We start from the raw sequence: 25980 nt of genomic DNA on the forward strand, positions 1-25980 counted from the left end.
CCCATCCCATCCCATCCCATCCCATCCCATCCCATCCCATCCCATCCTATTCCCTTAGAAATCTGTTTGTTTTCTAAAGAGAGAAATAAAGAGAGTGGCTCTGAATGGAAGGGGAAGTATGGAGGAACTGGGAGGAGTAGACAGAGGAGAAACAATAATAAAAATATAGTATGTGAGGAATGAGAATCTATTTTAATAAAAGAAAAATGAATATTAAGAAAGAAAACTATGCGATAAAAGATTATTCAATAAATTGTCTTGTTTATTTTTCTGGCCAGCACTGCCAGTGTTCCCTTCATTATTTGAAGCTCACAAGATTTCTTGATTTCTTTTCTATTTGATAGTAATCACAAAATCCTTATCCATACTACAATGTCATCTTTTACTTGGTATCCATAGTATTTGAGTTGGAGAGTTCTCTTTCCTTGGAGCATCTGAATCTTCATCATCACCCCTCAGTGCCCTGCAAAATCTAGTGGTCACTTCATATTTTTTTTGTTTCATATTTTTTCTTTAACTGGGAGCTCCCAGTACAGCAATACCTACTCATGTTATATATTCTCTCCTCTTCATATCTCTGCCTCTAATTTCGCTTCATGTGTAATCAATTCACAGAACTTGGAATTCACAGGACTGTTTTTCTATAGATCTTATAATTGTTTCCCAAGCAATAAGTCTATAGTGTATGTCTATATACATAAAATTACATTTTTACACAGCAGTAGACTATAATTTGTCAAAACTTACAAAAAAATTTGTAGAAGCACCTTTTTACATAAGTACATTATAGTTACTCAATGTAAATTTATAAAAATAAAAATCTATATGTACATAAAATATCAACAGCTGCTATATCTAAACATTGTTTAAATAATTAATGTAAGTTATATTTTTGAGGATGCATTGAGGATTTAACCCAGAGCTGGTAAGATAAATACTTTATCCTTAAATTCATCCAAAATATACATATAATTATACATATGCATACACATACATATAGACATATAAAGTTTTTAGGAATATGTCTATCTACATAAAAATAGGCTTTTTATCATAATATGCTAAATCTTGAACTGGTTTTGAAAAACATTCAAGTGACATTGTAGAGATAGGCACGGAGTTTTCAGTAAGAAACCTGCATTTTATTCTTTTTGGGTTGCAGAAACTCTTTATGAATCCCATTTCACTCATTTGCAAAGGCAGCCATTCAAATGAAGGTCAGTTTAGATTGCCATAACAGAATATCATAGATTTTCTGTGTGGCTTGCACAGAAATCATAATTTCCTTCATTCATAAAGACTGAAATACCAAAGTGAAAATGTCCACAGCTTCATTGTCCTGTTTGATTTTCTGGTTTGCCTATTGTCCTCTTCTTATTGGGTTATCGCATGTTCACAGAAAAATCATCCCACCAGAGAGCCTCACCCCTGAAGTTGGACCCTTGAAACAATCACATAGGAAGTTCAAGTTTTAACGCACAAATTTGAGGAGGACCAAATACTAAGCTTAGAACAATAGGCAGAATGCCAAATAAGTGCTTCTAAATGTAAAATTTACTGACACTCATACTGATAGAGAAGGATGTAAGGACATAAAATGACTGAAGAATCTAACTCAAATTCAATCCAAATTTCTAAACCAGAAACATCCTAAATCTAACAGAGGAAAAAAAAAGCTACTGGGATAGTAGGACCAGACTCAAAACCATAAATTCTGTAACTCTCAAAGCTTGGAATTTTTCCCATAAATATTTAGTAAGATGACTTACATGAGAGAAAAATATCATCTTCCAAAATAAGTAGATAATTCAGTAGACAAGAACATATTTCTTTTAGAGCCTTGGTTTACTGGCTGTGTTTTATTCTAAAGTTTAAGTTAAAAAGAAAAACAGAAAAGATAAAAATATCACTATTTCTGGTCTTTGAAAATCCAGTATAAGACTTTACACACATGAAGAAACCCTTGTAACACCTTCATTCAAAACCTTAAATTTGGACATGCCAATGGAGTTTAAACTTTGACTTTTTAAAGCATATTTCAGTCTGTGTAAGCAAGTTATTATTCCTGATAATACTACAAATATATGGTATTGAATTAGCTTATCTTATAAGTAAAATATCTGAAGATTTATAGAATCATTGCTCAAAGTATGACAATATTTTATGTATCACATTAACCATTAAGCAAAATCAGTCCTCCAATTAGAAAAAGAAATGTTTTATGTTTCTCAAGCCTGCTGCACACCAGAGATGATCAAAAGGTTGAACACAATAGATGGTCCACTTCAAATGGTTCCAGGATAAAAAGTATGATGTCATCCACTATTTGACTCAGATAAACTTAACAGGAACCAAAGCTTCTTTGTAAGCCCATTTACAATGAAAATACCAAAAATATTCCTTTCATGACATCTTCTAGTGGACAAACGTAACCTCCATGGGCTGTGCCAGGATGCATTAGTTTTAATGAAGCAATAGCAATTGTCAACTCAAGATTTGAACTGCAAAAAGTCAGACTTTAAATACTGAGAGACACATTCCAAAAGGTTTATTTTGAAATGCAGACTGGTTCTTCCCATAGAAATAATGTATATTATAATTAGGTTCTTGGCCCATATTGGTCTTGTAATGAGTCAGGCACCTGAAGTACATTATTCATGGAATGTCAGAAGTACATTGTTTTGCATAGCAATGCTTCTAAGAGGAGTGGGGGATGAAGTAGGTAGGTCAGTACAGTGTAACGGCTATGATTCCAAGTCAGACAAACACATCTGAAAGCCTCAAAGCCCTCCCTCACTGCAGAATTGAAGCAGTAAAAGCTCTGAAACCCTGCTGGGAAGACTTTTGACTATAGTCGAAGATTCTAAGATGAGAATGGGGTTAGATGCATATATAGGAGGGGCAGCCTATTAGCTAGATTGGTTCCCTTCATCTTTGATGACTGTGGGATAATGAACATGGTTAATTTGTCTTCTTACAGGCCTGCGTCCCAGACCTGCTTTTTATTACATGTAAATTGGTTCTCAATTTTTTTCTGATATCCTTGACTTCAGTTTATTTTGCTGCTGATAGTTTTATTTCATTATAAAACAAGATTCACACTCTTTCTCCACTCCCTGTCTTATAAGCAACCATAACTTATTTCCTGCTTGCTTCCTTTGACATTCTTGAAAATATGTCATTATTCATGAAATTATAAAAACAATCTGAAATATGTTTTGCTACAATTATGTTTTGTAAGCACTACCCTTTTATCATATTAGTCCTACTCCTTATACATAAGAACATACAGAAACTGGAGGTAAGACAGAGAAGGGCAGGTGTGGTCAGCAGGTAAGAGTGGAAACCTGAAATTTCTAAGGACAATGTAGTAGACTTATTTTCATACTTTACAGGAAACAGACTCATAGTTAATGGACTGTGCCATTTAAAGAATGTATTTGTGCATACAAGATCAGGTGCCTGTGTGTTAAGGAAGCAGAAGTAGGGAGAAATGGAAAGTAAGAAATTAGCCACTAAGGTGCTACTAAAGTATAACAGAGTGGAGGCAGAGGAAGAACAGGAGAAGATCTTGTCATCAGTTTTAGTCTTTTAAGTTGTGACTGCTCTTAACATTGAAGGACAAGCCATCAATCTGATAAATGAGGAACACAAATTGGATTTGAAAGACTGAAACTGCACCAAGTAAGAGACTGTGGGTCAGAAGGAATAGGAGAAAAAAACCTCAAGTACTGAAGCTGGACAAGAAAACTGTTTCTGTTGCCAACTGGCTGAATATGCTGTGCCCTCAACTGACTATGAGAAATGTGTATGAGCCAAGCCACAAGTGGTCAAAATGCGGTGAAGACAAGCTGTAGAGTACTGGATTCTATTTTGAATTAGAAATTACTTCCTCCAACTACTGTAATAGATGCTATTTGTGCACTTGCCCATAGAGAAGCAAAGTAGACTGAGGCTTCGTATTAGTGGTTGTGATACAGTTAGCACTCTGCTGTGATAAAGTTGTTCTCATGAATGTGAGAACTGAGAAAACTTGCTGTAATCAATGTTCTTGAGATACCAAGAGGTCAAAGGATAGTAACGCTGACCACATGACTGGGATCCAGGGTCAAAACTGGAGTCAGAGATAGACAGGGAAGTGCTTCATCCACTCCTCACTGGCTGTACAATGATGCATGGATCAAGAACAGAGAAAACTCATTTCTCTAGTTGAACCAGAGGACATGCAGAACATGTGTGTATCCTCCACTGGCTTGGCTCATGATAGCCTGAAAATTAATCAATCAAAGCAGCAATGACCTCAGTCTTTATCCAGTTTCTGCCACAGGCCTATATATCAAAGGAAACTCAACATTTGGGACCTCTCAAAATGCCTCTCAACTATTGGCAGTTTCCTGCCATGGTTCCTCAGTTTCCCACTTTTCAGGAACAATTCCAAAAAGTCTAACTTTCCTTTTCTGTAGTGAAAGACAATGAACTTGGAAACACTGGTTCAGTTCAATCTTTGAGGAATGTGAGTGTCGAGCATCTTTGGTCCTTGTGTCATGCACAATTGAGTCTCAAAAGATTTTATCAGTCTTGAAATCTTTTCATCATTATATAGCCTAAGGTTCAGATGGGTACTAGATAAAATTCTAGAAATATATAGCTAATCTTGAAAGGACTCTAGATTCTATATATGCTAATATAATATCTATCACAAAAATATATTTTCCTTCCTTTATGTGGCTTACATACTTAATATTCCCACTAATGTAATTGGTAAATGTGTTGATTTATGACTTTCTTTTGTTTTGTGACTGTATTAGTCTTTTATGGTAGGATGTTTATTTAGTGTAACAAAGCCAAGATCTCAAGCCAACATCACTCACCATTAGGTGCAGATTAAGCTGTATTATTAATTTTTTATGTTAGAGTTATTGTCTTCTATTGGCAATGGAAATGGAGTTGGAATTGCCCAGTATAGAATCAAAAATTTTGCCATGATTTCCAGCAGAGTAGCAGAGAAAATAGGAAGGCTTTGACTCATACAGGGTCATTGAGAAAGGAGATGGTTGTTTGCATGGGTGTGGCAATGTGACCAGTCCCATTACTTGTCTCTTTTGTTTTATTTGGTTGTATTTTAATATACTGTAAATGTGGGAACAGAACAAAACAACAGGTTCAAACAAGCTAAATTACTGTGCATCATCAAGTGCTTAACTACAGACCAAGTGGGAGGCAGAAGAAGAAACGACTGTGTTGATGGGAGTAGCCTGCTCCTGGAGTATCCTATCCATGGTATTTATATAACACTTAGACACAGGCATCAAGGAAACAGACACGGAAGTCAAAATCACTGTTCTTGAAATGAGATTCTCCAAAATTCATTTTAAGAAGTTGCATTTCAATTCAGATGACTAGTATATTTATATACAACACTGTAGGACAACTTGTGTGCAAACATTACTGGCACAAGTCCATGATTAAATGGCAAAGGCTTAGAATACTGATGTGGAACCTGTCACTGATTACTTTCACAAGCAATTCCCAGAAAGCATCGAGCAAGTTCAATAAATCATCCCTTCCTCTTTTCCTCATTTTTATTCTTCTAAACAACTATTACCGTATCAACATGCTGAAGAGTTGGAGATAACAATCATACGCTTCATGGACATGATCTAAATCATCAAAGGTCTGCCATCAATCCATCCCATGCTCTCAGTACTTGACATTTCAAGTTACTTGTGAGCATTTTACTTGGTTCATATCCCTGCTCACGTATTACTGCCCATGAACTGTGAATTCATGACCCATCAGTTTCTGTTACCCTCTTCCAACATGACTATTTATTTTATGTACTTTCATTTGTTCTGCAACAGTGAAAGTACTGTGGACTTTTTACATTTTCTATGTGATGTTGTCAATTTGGAGAATTTAAAAAATAAAGTTATGGAGAGCAGAAGTATGTTGACTATTATATATCATTTATAGCAAACACTGAAAGTGAGTAAACTGAACTTTATATTATCATGTACATTTTAGTTTCAAATAAACTTTAAAAAATTGTGCTTTAATTTTAGACTACTTTATTATTAAATAAAAATTTAAATTAAATATGTGTTTAAATTCAGGAAACCTGGTTCAGTCATCATTTTGATTTATAAAGATACATTTAATGAAGACATAAATTTGACCTTAAGATACCATCAATTAGCAATCGCAATTGAAACATGAAGGGTTGACATAAATTATAATGTTTACTAATTGCCCTTTATAGAGCTTATTTAATGTTACAATATAGGAAAAAAATTGAGTATTTTGAGGTATAATGAGACATATTATAGTATCATGGCATTACTGGTCTATTTTATTCTTTCACCCATTTAATTCGCAATTGAACAAGTACCTATTGATGCTTCCTAAATTTCAGATCCCTTTCTCATGAAACTTAGGGTCAGTGCATATAAGAACTAGAAAGCATGTGGTATAATTTTAGAGTGGTAAGTGCACTGTAAAAGGCAAACAAATCAGCATGTGTGAGGCAGAGTTGTGCCAACCTTGCTAATCTTTCTTAAGAACCAACTATTTGTTTTATTAATTCTTTCCCTTGCTATTTTCATTTCGACTTCATTTTCTTTAATCATAACTTTGTTTACCTCTCCACACATACTTGTTTTGGGTGTTTAGAGTTTTCTTTTTTCTAAAGACTGCAGGTGTATCATTGTTTTATAGATTTGATATGACAGCATCAAACTAAATCTACCAGTATCATTCTAGTGAAAAACATTTGGATATGCTAAATACAAATAAAAACTTCAGACCTTGTGAATCATGACAACGAAAGTTAGACAAATAGTACAAATCCTTAGAGTGCATGCAGATTTATGTACTTCAAAACTGTTTTTACAAAACAAAGATAGTTAACTTGCTTTGAATCAGCATAAGACTAACAGGCATATTATAACTTCCAAGAGTACCAAGAATACCAAACTGCAGTTTGACTTCATTTATTAGCTATCAACCTAACTTTAAAACAATTTTAAATTTGAGAACATAAAAATGATGCTTTAAACATTTTTTTCTATTAAAATAAGCCTTCAGTGAAGGACTTTAGTCAAAAGAAAACTTCTAAGAAGACTATCACCCTGATGTAAGTCTGAGAGCAGGAAATGAGGGGTTCTGCCAGCCATTTTCTTTACTGGACACAGCCAGACAAAGAACAGACTTATTAACTCTCTAATGCCTAGAATGATGACAACAATTCAGACATTCTGAAGGCTTCTTAAAAACAATAAGATACTGCCATGGTATGACTGACTGCATTAAGATTACATAGAGATTATTGATATTTTCCTATAATGTGAATGTTGTTAACAAAAGTGATGTAGGCAATGAATTCTCACTAGCAAAGTGAAAAGCATTCAAGACTTATTATTAGTTTCATCATCATCAGTCCTTCATTGTTATATAAAGAATGCACAGTCATCTCTTCCAGTGACTTCCTGTGTAAGTAGAATAGTTTTGGATCTTTTAGCTCTGTCATCTGTAGTGTGCTAGTAAGTGTTCTTGATACTGTTTGGAGATTGAAATGGAGAAACATGTCTGTAGAACTTTACTTGAATAGTTTGATGTCTTTAAGTTTTAAATTTAAACAAGGTAAACAAATAAAAACACAGAAGGGCTTTAAAAATAATTTACTCTATTAATTCTTCATTAATTTGTTTCTTTTTTTTTAATTTTTAAAAATTTTTTTAATTTTTTTTTAATTTTTTTTAATTTTTTTTTAAAATTTTTTAAAATTTTTTTTTAATTTTTTTTAATTTGTTTCTTTTAAAAACAATATGGTCTGGAAAAAATAGTTTTGGAACACATTGTCATAGTTCCTTTCTATTACTTTCTTGTCCATACTTTCTCTAAATAAAGTATTTCTATCACAATACTATAAAACCCAAAGAGGGTTTTATGCAATGAGCTTTCATAAGACAAAAAGCTGAGGGTGCTGGGTGATAGTCCCTCTCTTTCCTTCCTTCCTTCTTTCCTTCCTTTCTTTTTTCTTTCTTCTCTCCATTTCTTCCCTCCCTCTCTCCCTCCCTGTCCCCCTTCCTCAGACCCTCCTCTTTCCTATTTCTCCCATTCTCTCTTCTGTTCCTTATAGATTTTAATATGCTTAGTATTTTTTTCTTTTTAATGTAACCTAATAATCATTATGGTTAAGTCTTATATAGATGTAATGTCCTACCTGATATCCAGGCAATGGGTAAAGAAAAATAGCTACATTTTTTGCTCATTCAAAACTTCTAATATTTATCTGAAAAACTTTCTATTTGACTTAAATATCAAATGAACCAAGTTTTGCCACTTTTATCCACATTTCAATAAATATTTTGGCTATTTTTACTTTGAAATCCATATAATTTTTATTTCTTATTGCTTCTTTTAAAAGTGTATTGGATGGGGGAAGGGAACTGAGTAGGAGAGGGGACAGAGAGGGCAAGGGAGGATCAGGTGTAGGGAGAGCTAGGAGAGAGAAAACCAAGAGAGTGAATAGAAATTAGTGGCAAAGGTGGTGGGTGGTGGTGGTAGTGATAGTGGGTGATGGTGGTGGTAGTAGTGGTGGTGGTGGTGATAGTGATTTGCATCTCTAGGACATGCCAGAGATCTGGAAGGCACCCATGAGGGTGACTCCAGCTGAGACTTCTTAGCAGTGTGTGATATACAGCCTGAAGTGTCCACCTCCTCTAGCCATGCATGGCTCCCAGTGGAGGAATAAGAACACCAAGCCAACAACAAGACTTTTGACCTAAAATTTGCCCCTCCTATAAGGCATACAGGAACAAAAATAGAGAAGAGGTTGAGAGACTGGCCAAACAATGAATGGCCCAACTTGAGATCCATCCTGTTAGATATTCACACTCAAGTGGTGGGAAAAGCTTTCCTGAGGTGGACTGTCTTTGTAAACATTGTATACTTTGTAAACTTTGTAAACCCTCAATGCAGAAGTAGCCAGGGTCCTGCCTGAGGAACTGCAAAGGTGGGTATCTCCCCTAAACTTCCCTATCAAAATTGTCACAAAAGTCATCTCCAGACTCTCAGCAGGACCATCACAAGGTGTATGCTAATATTAGGTAAAACATCTGAACAAAATCCACCACACCCCAAACTTCCCACCAAACCCCACCAATCTCTGAACAGGAAAACCCATCAATACTTGTGCTCACTCAAGCTCCAGACTTGAAACCCAACCAATCCTCATCCTGGAAAACTCGACCCTTGAAAGTTCCATCCATGTTACTAATGTGTTGAGTATACCAAAGGAATTAGATAGGCATTTGGGAGAACAGATTGACGCTCTTTATCCTATTCAAATTACTGGAAGGAGGTTCAGAATTCAAGGTGAAGGAGCCATCTTGAGTGTTATGCCGAATACCATTGAATTCATGTTAGTTCTACAATTTACAGTGGTAGTCATTATAATTAGGAAGAAGTCTAATGAGATGTGCAGTATATTTGGGATAATTCTAACACAACTTGCGATGTTTTAGTGATACATAGAGAGCTTATGAATTTCAAGATTGCTACTCTGCTGAGTGTTGATGTGGTAGATACTGCAGATAAAATTACCCGTGGCCTGAGGTCAGTATTTTTATTTTGGTTAAGATTCAAAGATGGCATATATAGCTTGGTCATGCGTGCCTTTTTTGTCCTGGGAACAACATCAACATATTGGCAGCCAAAGTACATGTCTTGAACCTGAAAAGGGACCCCAAGACAGAGTATTAAATTAACAGGCTTGCAAGCCAAGGATGGGTAAGATTTTGTACAGAGACTTACCGACCTAAGACATAAGTGCATTGCTTTTGATAATGCATATTCCATGATGGGTAAGGAAGGCATTCTTGTCAGAAAGACCTAAGACAGGCTCAGTCTTGTTAATGAAATAAAAAAGGGGGAGAGGCAGAGAGCCTTTGGGGCTGCTTGGCAAGAATCTGACATGGGCCAAGGACAAGGAAATAGGCTTCAGACAGGAATCTGACATTAGGCTAGAGAAAAGAAGTGATTTCAGGTAGGAATCTAAATCTTAGGCTAGAACAAAGAAGTAATCTCAGGCAGGAACCTAAATATTATCCTAGAACAAAGAAATAATTTCAGACAGGATTCTAAGTTTTAGGCAAGAACAAGAAAGTAGGCTTCAGATATGAAAATGACCTTGGGTTAGGACAGGGAAATAAGCTCAGACACTTTGGTCATCCTGATAAACCCTTAGAAACAGTGATCATGGGAGTGTTTAACGCCTTGCCTTTTCTTTGGCTATTTGTGTTTATTGAGTTGCTTGTTCCTTGACTATTTGCATCTATTGTATTGCTAGTTCCTCATGCTAGAACTGACCTTAATACATACATGTAATCAAAATGTCATATAAGCATAAAGGAAGAGGAGGATGGGATAGGGGATTCTAGGGAGGGAAAATGGGGAAAGGAGATGATGTGTGTATTATAAATAAAATATCCAATAAAAAATTTAAGTTACAAAAAAAGAAAGAAAGAAAGAAAAAAGAAAGTTCTGTCTAAGCAAGAAGTCCTATAAAATCACTGAATTTTTTCTAATTCCCTGATGCTCTCTGTTCCCTCCCAGGAGCATAGGCAGCCACTGCTGAATTTGCCTCTCCTCACTCTGGACCCTGCAATAAATTACTTTCATGAGTTTTGCTGCCTGGTGTGATTTCCTCATCAGAAGAAGACAAGAAGCACTGAGAATAAGAAGGGAAGAAGCAAAGAAAAGGAGCAGACCTGAGGCTCCTGAGTTCCACATCTTAGCTGGGGAAACCCTTCCCTCGGAGCTGAAATACCTCTGTTGAAGAGGCTTCCTCTGAGAGCTGTGTGGTTCCTGGGACCCTGTTGTCTCAGGATGCCCTTCCACTGGAATACCCTCCCCTTTCAGAGCTATATGGTTCCTGGGCTTCCAATTCGCAGGATACCTTCCCTTTAGAGCAGAAAGATCAACACATCCCAAGAGCAAGAACCAATCCTGACACTATGAATTATATTCTGTTATGCTTGCAGATGGAAGTCTAGCATAACTGTCCTCTGAAAAGTTCTACCCAGCCACTGACTGAAAGAGATGCAGAGACTCACAGCTAAATATTAGACAGAGGAATGCTTAAGGAAGAGGTTAGGGGAACCACTGTGGCCCCCAAAGGGGATAGAAACTCTACTCCCTTTGAAGAAGGCCAAGAGAGTCAATAAGAATGGACCCTTGGGGGCTCCCAGAAACTGAACCACCAACTGAAGAGCATATAAGGGTTTAACCTAAGCCCCTGCATATATATATAGGAGATTTGTAACTTGGTCCTCACATGGGTCTGCCAACAACTGAAGGGGGGGCTTATGCTGCCTCTGTTGCCTGCTTGTGGATCATGCTTCCCTAGCTGGGATGTTTTGTCTGGATTCAGTGGGATAGGATGCACTTAGTCCTATAGTGATTTGAGGTACCAGTGTAGGTTGGTACCCAGGGGAGACCTCCCCTTTCTCAGAGGTGAGAGGAAGGGGGGATGGAGGAAGTGGCCTGGGAGGGGAGACTCGAAGGAAGTAGAGGCTACAATCATGGTGTAAAGTGAACAAATAAATAAATTAATGGAGAAAAATGTATGCAAAAATATAGACTCATTACTTGGAGAACAAATATTACTACATATTCTCTGTGGTAGAAAATTAGATATGAAGTTATAAATGATACACAGGGAACTCTTAGAGCATTATGATTTAGTCTGCACCCTCAGCTATCTCACTTTCCACAGTGTTAGAATATGAAAATATGGCAGCGGGTGAAATTCAACAAATTCAACAGTGGCCACAGCCACAGTAAGACTACTCACACTTGGGTGTGAGCATGGTAGAAAACAAATTCAAGAGTGCTTCAAACACAAGGATAACAGCATGGTGAAAACTGCTGTCTGCTTCCCCATGTCCAGTTCTAGCAGGGAATCTTAAGTTTACACTAAAGTTTACCCTAAGTTTACACTAAACTTAAGTTTACCCTAAAGATGACCTCTTAGCTTTTCAAAGTTCTGCCACTGTGCTGCTAGGCATCTTCCAAGAGAAATAATCACCTTTTCAGGCATTTCTTGTCAAAAGTGAATTGAAAAGCTACAATCCTTACAGTAAATTATGTGATCATAATATCTCTGCTCTCCAACCATGGTCATTTCTGAGGAGTAGCTGCCACATTGAAATTTGAGCTGACTGAGTGATTTACTGAGTTTTATTTTATGAGACATTTGGAAGGAAAAGAAACAGAAACTTATTAATACTCAACTATTACTTTTCCCATATGATTTAGGAGCTATTCTGCAAGATATTTGGAAACTCAGGCATTATCCATTTAACTACTTTCTATCACAAAACACTTGGTCAACATTAATCTGACTAAATTAACATATGTAAAAAGAAGAATGTTTATATGGTTTTTCCTAAACATAACTACAAACAGAATCAAATAAACACAAGAAGAGACTTTCAAATCTTAACTACCTAGTAATCTTGTTCAACCAACATTAAAATATTCAAAGACATATACAAATACTTGATCATGAAACCAAGGTTATATTTATTATTTATTTATTTTATTGTTTATCAATTTTTAATAAATTGATTTAAAAATTGAGATAATTTTTGCCTCCAAAGAACTCCAGTTTTCTACATCAACATAAAGCATTAATTTCATATTCTCATGTAAGCAATTTTGTGAAGCCAGGAATGTAACATAGTCATAAAGAATAAAGCTCTGGTTTTGAGCTCTAGTGTTGGAAAATTAATATCTAAAAATATGTTTATGAAGAATACATGATGATAGCTTGGTTCCACAGATGCAAAGATTTCTTGCATAATCACAGTTTATATTTTTGCTTTATGAATAATTTCGAACTTATGACTTTGGTAAGTGACATTTGATGCCTAATCAGTAAATGGAATAATATTAAATTATTTCCATAAAAGTACACTTATGAGAAACGGAGATGTTCTATAGTCACAATAACACAAAATACTCACTGGAAGATTTGCAAACTAGAACCTGACTGACCATTCTGTTATTTACTAATAACCAAAAGCCATATCATAAACTTTGCCTGGCAAATTAAGAGGAATAAATTAAATTAACCCCCATATATATAAACTTTTACATTGGGGGGAGTTTTTTCAAGTACCATCCCATTTTGGTTCAAAACTGCTGGATGAACAAAACAAGCCAGGACCTTCTGCTCCTATCAAAGCCTATGCAGAATAAAGCATAGCAACTGCTTTGAGAATTATTGCATGGTGGATTTGAAGATTCAGGGGTGGTTTTGCTCAGTTCCTTTCTACATACCTATGTAATCACAGATTCATGATACTAGCCTGTGACAATTGCTAGATTAATTTACGCCACAGAACTCTAGACGTTAGGTACTGGAAAAAGAACTCAATCTAACTGTGGTTAGACAGAGTAATTTAGCATTCTTCTCTTGTAAAGCGATCAGTGTAGTTTAGTCTGGTCTACCTAGCTAAGGAACTCAATCATCCCACTCTACAACCCCACACATACATCATCATCATCATCATCATCATCATCATCAGTCTTTTGAGAAAAAATCTGAAACCATATCCTAGGCTAGCCTAGAACTCACTATGCAGTCAAACTCATGGCAAACCACTTGCCTCGGTCAACCAAGTGTTACTTGGATCGCAAGAATGTATCACAATCATCTTAAATCTCCTGTCCTGGTAACAGACAGAAGTCTGTGGGAGATTAATGACATGTATGTTTTATTAAAGACTTCCATTTAATGATCCTTGATGTGCAAAACAAACAGAATAACTCTAATTCCAGGACAGAAAGAGAAGTAGTAGGACAATGGGTGAACAGTCTACAGTGCAGGAAGGAGCATTTGTTGATGTGTAAGTATCAGCACTGCCAGAGAAAGGGTTTAATATCGATGATTCCCAGGAAAGTGCAACTGTAGAAAGTCAATTTTAACAAATTGTTCAATTTCTGACAATCAAATATAAAAGGTATGCCTTTAATCTCCTGTCTTATTTTTAGAAAAGGTACCTGCCTTTCACTCATGAAGGTATTTGCAGTCAAGTAACATTGAAATTTTATAGAGAAGATGAAAGTTTACATTTTGACACTTTTTCCTTGATGGTGGGCCAGAACTAAAAGTCTAGCCAACCATGATTTTTTGACAGAATGACAGAAACACACAGAACGGTTTCTTTCCTTTCTCTCTATACAATAACCAAAACACCTTCCACAAAGTGTGTTTATACATGTAAATAGTTACAATGTATGAAAAAAAGTCATTGGGTAGACAACTTTCACGTTAATCTCATGGGAAACAAATTTTGAAAGTTTATCTTATTTTAAAATCATTAAAATTAACCAAAAGATATGATATATTATATTTATGATATATACATAAAATATATATGAATGTAGCAGGAACAACAGCAGTAGCTTGTTGTGGACACCTCTTGTACTTTGATAATAACTCTACAGGAGCTTTCTTATACCTAGTTTTGGGTTTTTCTTGGATGGCCTATGTCTCTTGTGGGAAGCATTGTCAACCCAAGTGGCATAACATTTTTTAACTCTATATATGTTTGCGTGTGTGTGTGTCTGTATGATCTTTACTAAACATGCAATCTTTCCTGAAGACTTTTTCAAACATCTTTAATGATATTTTAAATTTTCCTTCCCAGTGTTTCAGTGCTGACTTCTCTCCATCTCTCAATTAAAGCTCCTTCCTCACTCAACATAATATTTACCAGCTACATTTAAATATTTATCCTTATTCCCACAGATATATGTAGCTTGCACCCCTCATCAAATAAGTGTCTCTTTGCACTAAATGGAGAATATAATGGAAAACCACAACTGATTGAAATACATAGAATGACTGATCACAGGATGCCGTGCCCTCATGGATACATCTACAATACAACTTCTACACATACGGTTCAGGGAACTTTGTGGAAGAAAGGGATGAAAAAATTGTGAGAGCCAGAGGTTCAAAAGGCAGCTCTGAGATTGCATTTTCTAGAAACAAAAGGAAAGCTACACTGACTACAGGAATAGACATGCTAACACGGGAAGGAGAAATGTCACAGGCCTCAACCCTAGAGAAAGAACTACGTGATTGCTGAGAGAGGGAGAATTTGTCTTCTACAGGAATGAGTCTCCTAATTGGTTATTGAATACCAAGAGATTTGTAGTCAGCCCTGAAGTCCTACACATAAAAGCTATACCAAATGAATTCAGCAAATTGTGTTTGTATATTAATATAATTTACATATTAATGTGTGTATATATATGTACATGTGTATGTATATGTGGTGTGTGTCTGTGTGTGTGTTTGCATGTGTGTGCATATGTTTGTGGAATTATGTGTGTGTATGTGTGTGTGTGTATGTGTGTGTGTGTGTGTGTATGTGTGTGTGTGTACGTGTGTGTGTGTATGTGTGTGTGTGTGTATGTGTGTATGTGTGTGTGTGTATGTGTGTGTGTGTGTATGTGTGTGTGTGTATGTGTATGTGTGTGTGTGTATGTGTGTGTGTGTGTATGTGTGTGTGTGTGTGTGTATGTGTGTGCATGTGTGCGTGTGTGTGTGTGTGTGTGTGTGTGTGCATATAGGAAAAAGAAACCATCAATCTAAGGAGTAAAGTGCAGCATGGGTGATAGGAGAGGACATGGGAGAAATTGGGGGAGTAAAGGAAAAAAATGCTGTAATTATATTTAAAGAAAATAAAAAATGTTGTGCTCACTTCGACAGCACATATGCTAAAATTGGAATGATACAGCGAAGATTCGCATGGCCCCCGTGCAAGGATGGCACGCAAATTCGTGGAAGCGCTCTGTATTTTTTAAGAAGTAGAAAAAAAAGAAAAAAAAGTTAGTAAGAAAAGAGAGCAAAAGAAGAACAGTCCACACATTGATTTGTTTGATGTTTCTTTTGAGATTATTTTAACTTTCATAAAGACCCTCTTATATATTATTTTATCATTTATCATTGTTTTTAAACCGAGTAACATACCCCCTAGAATTTCAATCCAGATAGAGCTTTGGGTACTATACCTTAGAAAACCATGTAGCATGTACTTCTGTCCCTAAATAGAATTCTAAAGGCTTTTATTATTTCAGGGTTCAATTTTGGCAAAACTACTGTATAAATGATGCTGTTATCTCTCCTCAAGAGCCAAGTGACAATACCATGGTTAGAGTAACCTCTAAAGATCATGCTCTGGTCTTGTTAATTTGTTAAAGGTTTAAACATAGTGATAATCTAGTTTTCACTTGCTTGTTCAGTATCTAGAACATTTGTATAAAAAAGAAAGTTACTCTCATCAACTCTCTGGCATTAATCTTTGTAGGAAAGTCAAAGGGAATGCCTCCTCTTCTCCTCCAGTTCCCTAAATAATTTGCCAGATAGCATCTTTTAAGGTTGCTAGGCATTCCTCCTTTATTTTTTTAAATTCATTTATATTTGGCCATTTGTATATCTGTGCTGAAAAATATGTGGTGTTCTTTAATCTGCTGTCTTATTGTTTTAACTCATGGTCACTTTGCCATTTGGGGACCTGTAGAAATCTTATTAGTTGGTTGTTGACTATTTCTGTCTGTATTGGTAATGTTTAGCAGTTTCTTTGCTTTCTGGTACTGTTTATTCTCCTAGTTGGAAAAGAATATATCTGCATTATCTCTTTCAATCTTTGACAAGAGCTTCTCATTAATTTTCTGTCTCACCAAGAACTACAGCTTCGTTATGACACCTTTACTTTTCTTCACATTGAAGCTGTTTCAAGTTTTCCCTTCCCTAAACAATCCTGCTATGATGTTGGCTTGTCAGTACTGTTTTCAAGAAATATCCTTGCTGTTTCTATATTTATTTATTTATTTATTTATTTATTTATTTATTCATTCATTCATTTATCTATTGAATATTTTATTTACACTTCAGATGTTATTCCCTTACCTCATTTCCCCACCCTCCACCCAAGGACCCCTATCCCATCCTCCCTCCTCCTCCTTCTATGAGGATGTGCCCCCACCTAACCCCCACTCCAACCTCCCCAACCTCGAATTCCTCCACACTTGGTGCCTAGCCTTCATGGGGGCAAGGATCTCCTCTCTCACCTATGCCCAACAAGGCCATTCTCCCCTACATATACAGCTGGAGCCATGCTATGTGCTCCCCAGCTGGTGGTTTAGACACTGGGAGCTCTGGTTCGTTGGTATCGTTGCTCTCGTCATGGAGGGGCAAACCCTTTCAGCTACTTCAGTCTTCTCTCTAACTCCTCCAATGAGGATCAGTTCAATGGTTAGCTGTGAGCATTCACCTCTGAATATGTCAGGCTCTGGCAGACTTCTAAGGAGACAGCTATATCAGGCTCCTGTCAGCATGGACTCACTGACATCCACATCAGCTTCTATCTCCTTCAGTTTCTGTCCCACATTTTGTCTCCATATTTGCTCCCTTGAGTATTTTGTTACTCCTCCTAAGAAGGACTGAAGCACCCACACTTGGTCTTCCTTCTTCATGAGCTTCATGTGGTCTGTGAGTTGAATCTTAGGTATTTCAAGCTTTTGGACTAATATCCACTCATCAGTGAGTGAATACCATGTGTGTTCTTTTGTGATTGTGTTACTTCACTCAGGATAATATTTTCCAGTTCCATCCATTTACCTAAGAATTTCTCAAATTCATTGTTTTTAATAGCTGAGTAATACTCCATTGTGTAAATGTACCACATTGTTTTGTATCCATTCCTTTGTTGAAAGACATCTGGGTTCTTTCCAGCTTCTGGCTCTTGTTTGTCTGTGCTCTTTATTTTAATGGTGGCATGGTAATTCATGTCACTGACAAATGAACACAATCTGTGTATAAACTACAGAGGTATAGTGCAAATGAGGAATTTAAAGTTGTCAAATATTTGCTTCCCTTATAAGTCAGTTTAGAGAAAAATTTTGTTTCAATGTCTACTGATTCTCTTCAGTTATAAATTATACAGGTCATTCTTCTCTAAAAAATTATTAAAGTCTCAAAAATCACTATAGGCAATGCTGGTAAAAAAAAGAGCCACATTAGTGATCATGGGACTTTGTTTATTGCCTTGCTTGTTCTTTGACTATTTGTGTTTATTGTCTTGTTTGTTCCTTGACTAATTGGAACTACTATATTGTTATTTCCTCAACCTAGAACTGACCTTAATTCTTGGAAGTAATTAAAATGGTATAAAGCAAAAAGGAGGAGGAGGGATGGGATAGGGGGCTCATTGGGGGTGTAGGTGGGGAAAGGGGATAACATCTGAAATGTAAATAAACTAAATATAATAAAAACAAATACAATAATTAAAAAAAGAGCCACAGTGTGTATGCAACTACAGTGCAAGAGTATTCTCCAGACACAGCAGGGGAGTTGAGTATATTAATTCACAGAGATCACAACAGTGTGCACAAGTTAACAAATGCATGCTAAAACCTGGTAATTCTCAAACAATTAATGAAAATATTATTTTAATTATTTTAAAAATTATTTTTTACATAGAAATATACCTAAAATCTCATTTTCTTTTACTTAAACCATTCCTTTAAGGCAAAGAACACTAACTTTTGGAATTCGATGGAAAATTCTTTACATTCCCAGTAGGTTTATTCAAAGACTTATCTTTAATGTATATAAATCTGTACTTTGAAACTGTTTTAGATAAGTATATTAAAATACAACATATATCAAACAAAGACTGCCATTCTCAATTCTAAAGAATATTTTAAATAATAAGCATACAAAAGCCTATATTTTAAAAGCAGCAAGCAGTGCCAGCAAGATAGAACAACAGGTAATGATGTTTACTCTCAAGCTTGAAGACCTGAATTAAGTCTTCAAGATATACATGATAGGATGTAACTGGCTTTAGTAACGATATCCTTTGGCCTTGGCAGATTTCTCAACTTTCTTAATGCTGTGACCATTTAATACAGTTCTTCATGTGATGACACAAAAACATAAAAGCATTTTGTTCTTATTTCATAACTGCTACTATTATAAATTGTAATAGAAATATCTAACATATAAGAGATCTGAAATGTGACCCCTCAGAAAAGGTCATTCAACCACCCCAAAAAAGTTGAACAATTGATGAACATGTCAAGAAGCGTGTATCCAAGCCCCACTCCCAAAGGTAAATGTGATAAAAAAAAGACTGCTAACTACAAACTTCATAAAAATATTAATAAACATATTTAAAGATGCTAAATGTCATGGATTGTTGGAGAAGTATAAAATAAAACCATAACAAAAGGCTACGACATAGTATTCACAATGACAGAAATTAAAACACATATAGACACACACACACACACACACACACACACACACACTTGTTATTTCAAATGTTGACAAGGACTCAGTACACCTGGAACTTTGGTGCCTTTTTTTTTATAGTAAAAATTGGATACATATACTGGAATTGCTTGAAGAGTCATTACAAATGCATAAACACATATACAACATGCTCTGATAATTGCTTATTTATATAAGGAAAAAAATCAAGACAGGTGTTCATTGAAGTCTTATATTTGAATATTTGTAGCCTTATCTTATTCATGATAGTTTCAACTTGGGAAAATTTGAGTGTAAGTGAATAGAAATATATATATATATATATATATATATATATATATATATATATTGTTTATATTTATGCAATGGAGTGTTTCTCAAAAGAATGGATCAATTTCAAATGCCTGTGTATTTGAGCAGCCCTGACCTAGCTGCAGGTTGTCCCAAGAACTCTGTTGTCTGGTCATGCTCTGCCAGCACTATTGGGCCTGCTGAATGAGGAACAACCAGGTTTTATCACTTCCCTCCATTCACCTGCCTGCCCCTAGGCACGCCCAGCCTCCCTGAGCTAGTTTTGGGCTGTCCCTACAGCTCTATATTATCTGGTCACTGTTCTGATGGGAACAAAGGAAATAAAGAAAACACAATTTGAGGGAACTCTGGAGATAGAAAACCTAGAAAAGAGAACAGGAACTACAGATGTAAGCATCACCAACAAAATAAAAGAGATGGAAGAGAGAATTTCAGGCATAGAAAATACTCCAGAAGAAATTGATATATCAGTCAAAGACAATGTTAGGTCTTAAAAATTTGTGGCACAAAACATTCAGGAAATCTGGAAATCTGTGAAAAGGCCTAACCAAAGAATAATTGGAATAGATAATGTGAAAAGCCCAGAATAAAAAACCACAAAATATTTCAACAAAAACATAGAATAAAATTTATCCATCCAAAAAGAGGTGCCTATAAGCAGACAAGAAGCTTACAGAATGCCAATTAGATTGGACCAGAAAAGAAACTCTTCCAGCCACATAATTATCAAAACACAAAATCTACAGAACAAAGGAAGATTACTTAAAAGCTGCAATGTATTCAATTCTATTCCATTGTTCTACCTGACTGTATCTGCACCAATACCATACAGCTTTTATCACTATTGCTCTGTAATACAGGGTTAGGGATGGTGATTCCCCAAGAAGTTCTTTTATTGTTAAGAATAGTTTTCAGTATCCTGTGTTTTTTATTATTTCAAATGAATTTGCAACTTGCTCTTTCTAACTCTATGAAGAACTGAGTTGGATTTTGATGAGGATTTCATTGAATCTATAAATTGTTTTGGGCAAGATGGCTATTTTTGCAATATTAATCCTGCCAACCCATTGTAGATACAGAAATGAACCCACATACTTATGGTCACTTGATCTTTGACAAAGGAGCTAAAACCACCCAGTGGAAAAAAGACAACATTTTCAACAAATAGTGCTGGTTCAACTGGTGGTCAGCCTGTAGAAGAATATAAATCGATACATTTTTATCTCTTAGTACAAAGCTCAAGTTCAAGTAGTTCAAGGACCTCCCCATAAAACCAGATCCACTGCAATTAATAGAAGAGAAAGTGGGGAGAAGCCTTGAACAGAGGGGCACGAGGGTAGATTTTCTGGCTTATCCTCTAAGACCAAGAATTGACAAATGGGACCTCATAAAATTCCAAAGCTTCTTTAAAGCAAAGGACACTGCCAATAAGACAAAACAGCAACTAACAGATTGAGAAAAGATCTTTAACAGACTGAGAAAAGATCTATCTTTATGATAGAGGGCCAATATCCAATATATACAAACAACTCAAGAAGTTAGGTTCCAGAGAATCAAATAACTCTATTAAAATGGGGTAAAGAGCTAAACAAAGAATTCTCAACTGAGGAAACTCGAATGCCTGAGAAGCACCTAAAGAAATGTTCAATATCCTTAGTCACCAGGGAATGCAAATCAAAACAACCTTGAGATTCCACCTCACACCAGTCCGAATGGCTAAGATCAAAACCTCTGGTGACAGCAGATGCTGGTGAGGATGTGGAGGAAGAGGAACACTCCTCTATTGTTGGTGGGATTGCAAGCTGGTACAATAATTCTGGAAATCAGTTTGGCAGTTCCTCAGAAAATTGGACATATCATTACCAGAGGACCTACATATACCACTCCTGAGCATATACCCAAAAGATGCTCCAACATATAACAAGGACACATGGTCCACTATGTTCATAGCAGCCTTATTTATAATAGCCAGAAGCTGGAAAGATCCCAGATGTCCTTCAACAGAGGAATGGATTCAGAAAATGTGGTACATTTCCACAATATAGAACTACTCAGCTATTAAAAACAATGACTTCATGAAATTCTTAGGGAAATGGATGGAGCTAGAAAATATCATCCTGAGTGAGGTAACCCAATCACAAAAGAACACATATGGCATGCACTCATTGATAAGTGGACATTAGCCCAAAAGCTAGGAATACCCAAGATACAATTCACAGACCACATGAAGCTTAAGAAGAAGGAAGATCAAAGTGTTGATGCTTCAGTGCTTCTTAGAAGGGGGAACCAAATACTCAGGGAGTAAATATGGATGCAAAATGTGGAGCAGAGACTAAAGGAAAAGCCATTCAGAGACTCTCCCAACTGGGGATCCATCCTATGTGCAGTCACCATATGCACTATTGTGGTTGCCAAGAAGTGCTTGCTGACAGGAGCCTGATATAGCTGTCTTCTGAGAGGTTCTGTCAGAGGCTGAAAAATACAGAGGTAGATGCTCACAGCCAACCATTAGACTAAGCATGAGGGTCTCCAATGGAGGAGTTAGAGAAAGGACTGAAGGACTGAAGAAGCTGAAGGGGTTTGTAACCCTATATGAAGAACAACAATATCAACCAACCAAACCCTCCAGACCTCCCAGGGACTTAGCCACCAACCAAAGAGTACACATGGAGGGACCCATGACTCCAGGTGCATGTGTAGCAAAGGATAACATTTTTGGGCATCAATGGGAGGAGAGGCCATTGGTCCTGTTAAGACTCAATGTCCCAGTGAAGGAGAATGCTATGGAGGAGAGGCTGGAGTGGGTAGGTGGGTGTGGGATCATCCTCATAGAAGCAGGTGGAGGGTGGTGGGATAGGGGGTTTCTGGAGGGGAAACATTTGAAATGTAAATAAATATCATATATATATATATATAGTTATAGTTATATAGTAGTTATATAGTTATATAGTTATATAATATTATATACATATATAATACTTTGTATGGGAATGAAAAATGTAAAAATGAAAAACTTTAGTTTTATTAAATCCTTAAAAAAAAAGAAGTAGAAGGCAGGAAATAATCAAACTCAGGGCTGAAATCAACCAAATAGAAACAGAAAGAACAATACAAAATATCAATAAAACCAGGAGTTGGTTCTTTGAGAAAATCAACAAGATAGATAAACTGTTAGCCAGATTAACCAGAGGGCACAGAGACAGTATCCAAATTAATAAAATCAGAACTGAAAAGGGAGACATAACAACAGAAATGGAAGAAATTAAAAAAATCATCAGATCCTACTACAAAGGCCTATACTCAACAAAACTGGAAAACCTGGATGAAATGGACAATTTCCTAGACAGATACCAGGTACCGAAGTTAAACCAGGAGCAGATAAACCATCTAAATAGTCCCATAACCCCTCAGGAAATAGCAGCAGTCATTAAAAGTCTCCCCACTAAAAAAAGCCCAGGACCAGATGGTTTTAGTGCTGAATTCTATCAGACCTTCAAGGAAGACCTAATACCAATTCTCTTCAAACTATTCCACAAAATAGAGACAGAAGGAACACTACCCAATTCGTTCTATGAAGCTACAATTACACTCATACCCAAACCCCACAAGGACCCGACAAAGAAAGAGAACTTCAGACCAATCTCCCTTATGAACATCGATGCAAAAATACTCAATAAAATTCTAGCAAACCGAATCCAAGACCACATCAAAACAATCATCCATCATGATCAAGTAGGTTTTATCCCAGGAATGCAGGGATGGTTCAATATTCGGAAATCCATCAATGTAATCCACTATATAAACAAACTTAAAGAAAAAAACCACATGATTATCTCACTAGATGCTGAGAAAGCATTTGACAAAATTCAACATCCCTTCATGATAAAAGTCTTGGAAAGATCAGGAATTCAAGACCCCTACCTAAACATAGTAAAAGCAATTTACAGCAAACCAGTAGCCAACATCAAGCTAAATGGAGAGAAACTTGAAGCAATCCCACTAAGATCAGGGACTAGACAAGGCTGCCCACTCTCCCCCTACCTATTCAATATAGTACTGGAAGTCTTAGCCAGAGCAATTAGACAACAAAAAGAAGTCAAAGGGATACAAATAGGAAAGGAAGAAGTCAAAATATCGCTATTTGCAGATGATATGATAGTATACTTAAGTGACCCCCAAACTTCCACCAGAGAACGCCTAAACCTGATAAACAACTTCAGCAAAGTGGCTGGTTATAAAATCAACTCAAACAAATCAGTAGCCTTCCTCTACATGAAAGATAAACAGACTGAAAAAGAAATTAGGGAAATGACACCCTTCACAATAGTTGCAAATAATATAAAATACCTTGGTGTGAATCTAACCAAGCAAGTGAAAGACCTGTATGACAAGAACTTCAAGTCTCTGAAGAAAGAAATTGAAGAAGATCTCAGAAGATGGAAAGATCTCCCATGCTCATGGATTGGTAGGATTAATATAATAAAAATGGCCATCTTGCCAAAAGCAATCTACAGATTCAATGCAATCCCCATTAAAATCCCAACTCAATTCTTCACAGAGTTAGAAAAGGAAATTCTCAAATTCATATGGAATAACAAAAAAAACCCAGGATAGCGAAAACTATTCTCAACAATAAAAGAACTTGTGGAGGAATCACCATCCCTGACCTCAAGCTGTACTACAGAGCAATAGTGATAAAAACTACCTGGTATTGGTACAGAGACAGGCAGGAAGATCAATGGAATAGAATTGAAGACCCAGAAATGAACCCACACTCCTATGGTCACTTGATCTTTGACAAAGGATCTAAAACTGTCCAGTGGAAAAAGGACAGCATTTTCAACAAATGGTGCTGGTTCAACTGGAGGACAACATGTAGAAGAATGAAAATTGATCCATTCTTATCCCCTTGTACAAAGCACAAATCTAAGTGGATAAAGGACCTCCACATAAAACCAGATACACTGAAACTAATAGAAGAGAAGGTGGGGAAAAGCCTCGAATACTTGGGCACAGGGGAAAAGTTCCTGAACAGAACTCCAATGGCATATGCTCTAAGATCGAGAATTGACAAATGGGACTTCATAAAATTGCAAAGTTTCTGTAAGGCAAAGGACACTGTCAATAGGACAAAACGACAACCAACAAATTGGGAAAAGATCTTTACCAATCCTTCATCTGATAGAGGGCTAATATCCAATATATACAAAGAACTCAAGAAATTAGACTCCAGACAACCAAATTACCCTATTAAAAAATGGGGTATAGGGCTGGAGAGATGGCTCAGCGGTTAAGAGCACTGACTGCTCTTCCAGAGGTCCTGAGTTCAAATCCCAGCAACCACATGGTGGCTCACAACCACCCATAATGAGATTCGATGCCCTCTTCTGGTGTATCTGAAGACAGCTACAGTGTACTCATAAATAAAATAAATAAACAAATCTTTAAAAAAAAAATGGGGTATAGAGCTTAACAAAGAATTTTCAACAGAAGAAACTCGAATGGCCGAGAAGCACCTAAAGAAATGCTCGGCATCCTTAGTCGTCAGGGAAATGCAAATCAAAACAACCCTGAGATTCCTTCTCACACCAGTCAGAATGGCTAAGATTAAGAACTCAGGTGATAGTAGATGCTGGCGAGGGTGTGGAGAAAGAGGAACACTCCTCCATTATTGGTGGGACTGCAAGATGGTGCAACCACTTTGGAAATCAGTCTGGCGGTTCCTCAGAAAATTGGACATAGCATTACCCGAGGATCCAGCTATACCACTCCTAGGCATATACCCAGAAGATGCTCAAACATATAATAAGGACATATGCTCAACTATGTTCATAGCAGCCTTATTTATAATAGCCAGGAGCTGGAAAGAACCCAGATGTCCTTCAACTGAGGAATGGATTCAAAAAATGTGGTATATTTACACAATGGAGTATTACTCAGCTATTAAAAACAATGAATTCAAGAGGTTCCTAGGTAAATGGATGGAACTAGAAATTATCATCCTGAGTGAGGTAAGCCAATCACAAAAGAACACACATGGTATTCACTCACTGATTATTGGATATTAGCCCAGAACATTGAAATGCCCAAGATGCAACTCACAGGCCACATGAAGTCCATAAAGAAGGAAGACCAAGTTGGGGTGATTCGGTCCTTCTTAGAAGGAGCAACAAAATACTCTAGGGAGCAAATATGGAGACAAAGCGAGGGACAAAAACTGAAGGAGGGGCCGTCTGAAGACCTTTCCACCTGAGTATCCATCCCATGTGTAGTCACCAAAGGTAGATGCTGATGTGGAAGTCAGGAAGTGCATG

At 36.5% G+C, this 25980-nt stretch overlaps 1 protein-coding gene and 1 non-coding gene across 4 annotated transcripts in view; one reads left to right on the forward strand and one right to left on the reverse strand.

Moving 5' to 3' along the window:
• Window positions 1-25980, reverse strand: part of Magi2 (membrane associated guanylate kinase, WW and PDZ domain containing 2) — a 1345877-nt gene that overhangs the window by 934418 nt on the left and 385479 nt on the right. The window lies entirely within an intron of this gene.
• LOC114630068 lies at window positions 15772-15879 on the forward strand. Its single transcript, XR_003712767.1, has one exon. It is a non-coding gene; the product is annotated as a U6 spliceosomal RNA (small nuclear RNA).

The sequence above is a fragment of the Grammomys surdaster genome, unplaced genomic scaffold (assembly GCF_004785775.1).
Source record: "Grammomys surdaster isolate TR1022 unplaced genomic scaffold, NIH_TR_1.0 325, whole genome shotgun sequence".
In the NCBI taxonomy this organism is placed as follows: Eukaryota; Metazoa; Chordata; class Mammalia; order Rodentia; family Muridae; genus Grammomys; species Grammomys surdaster.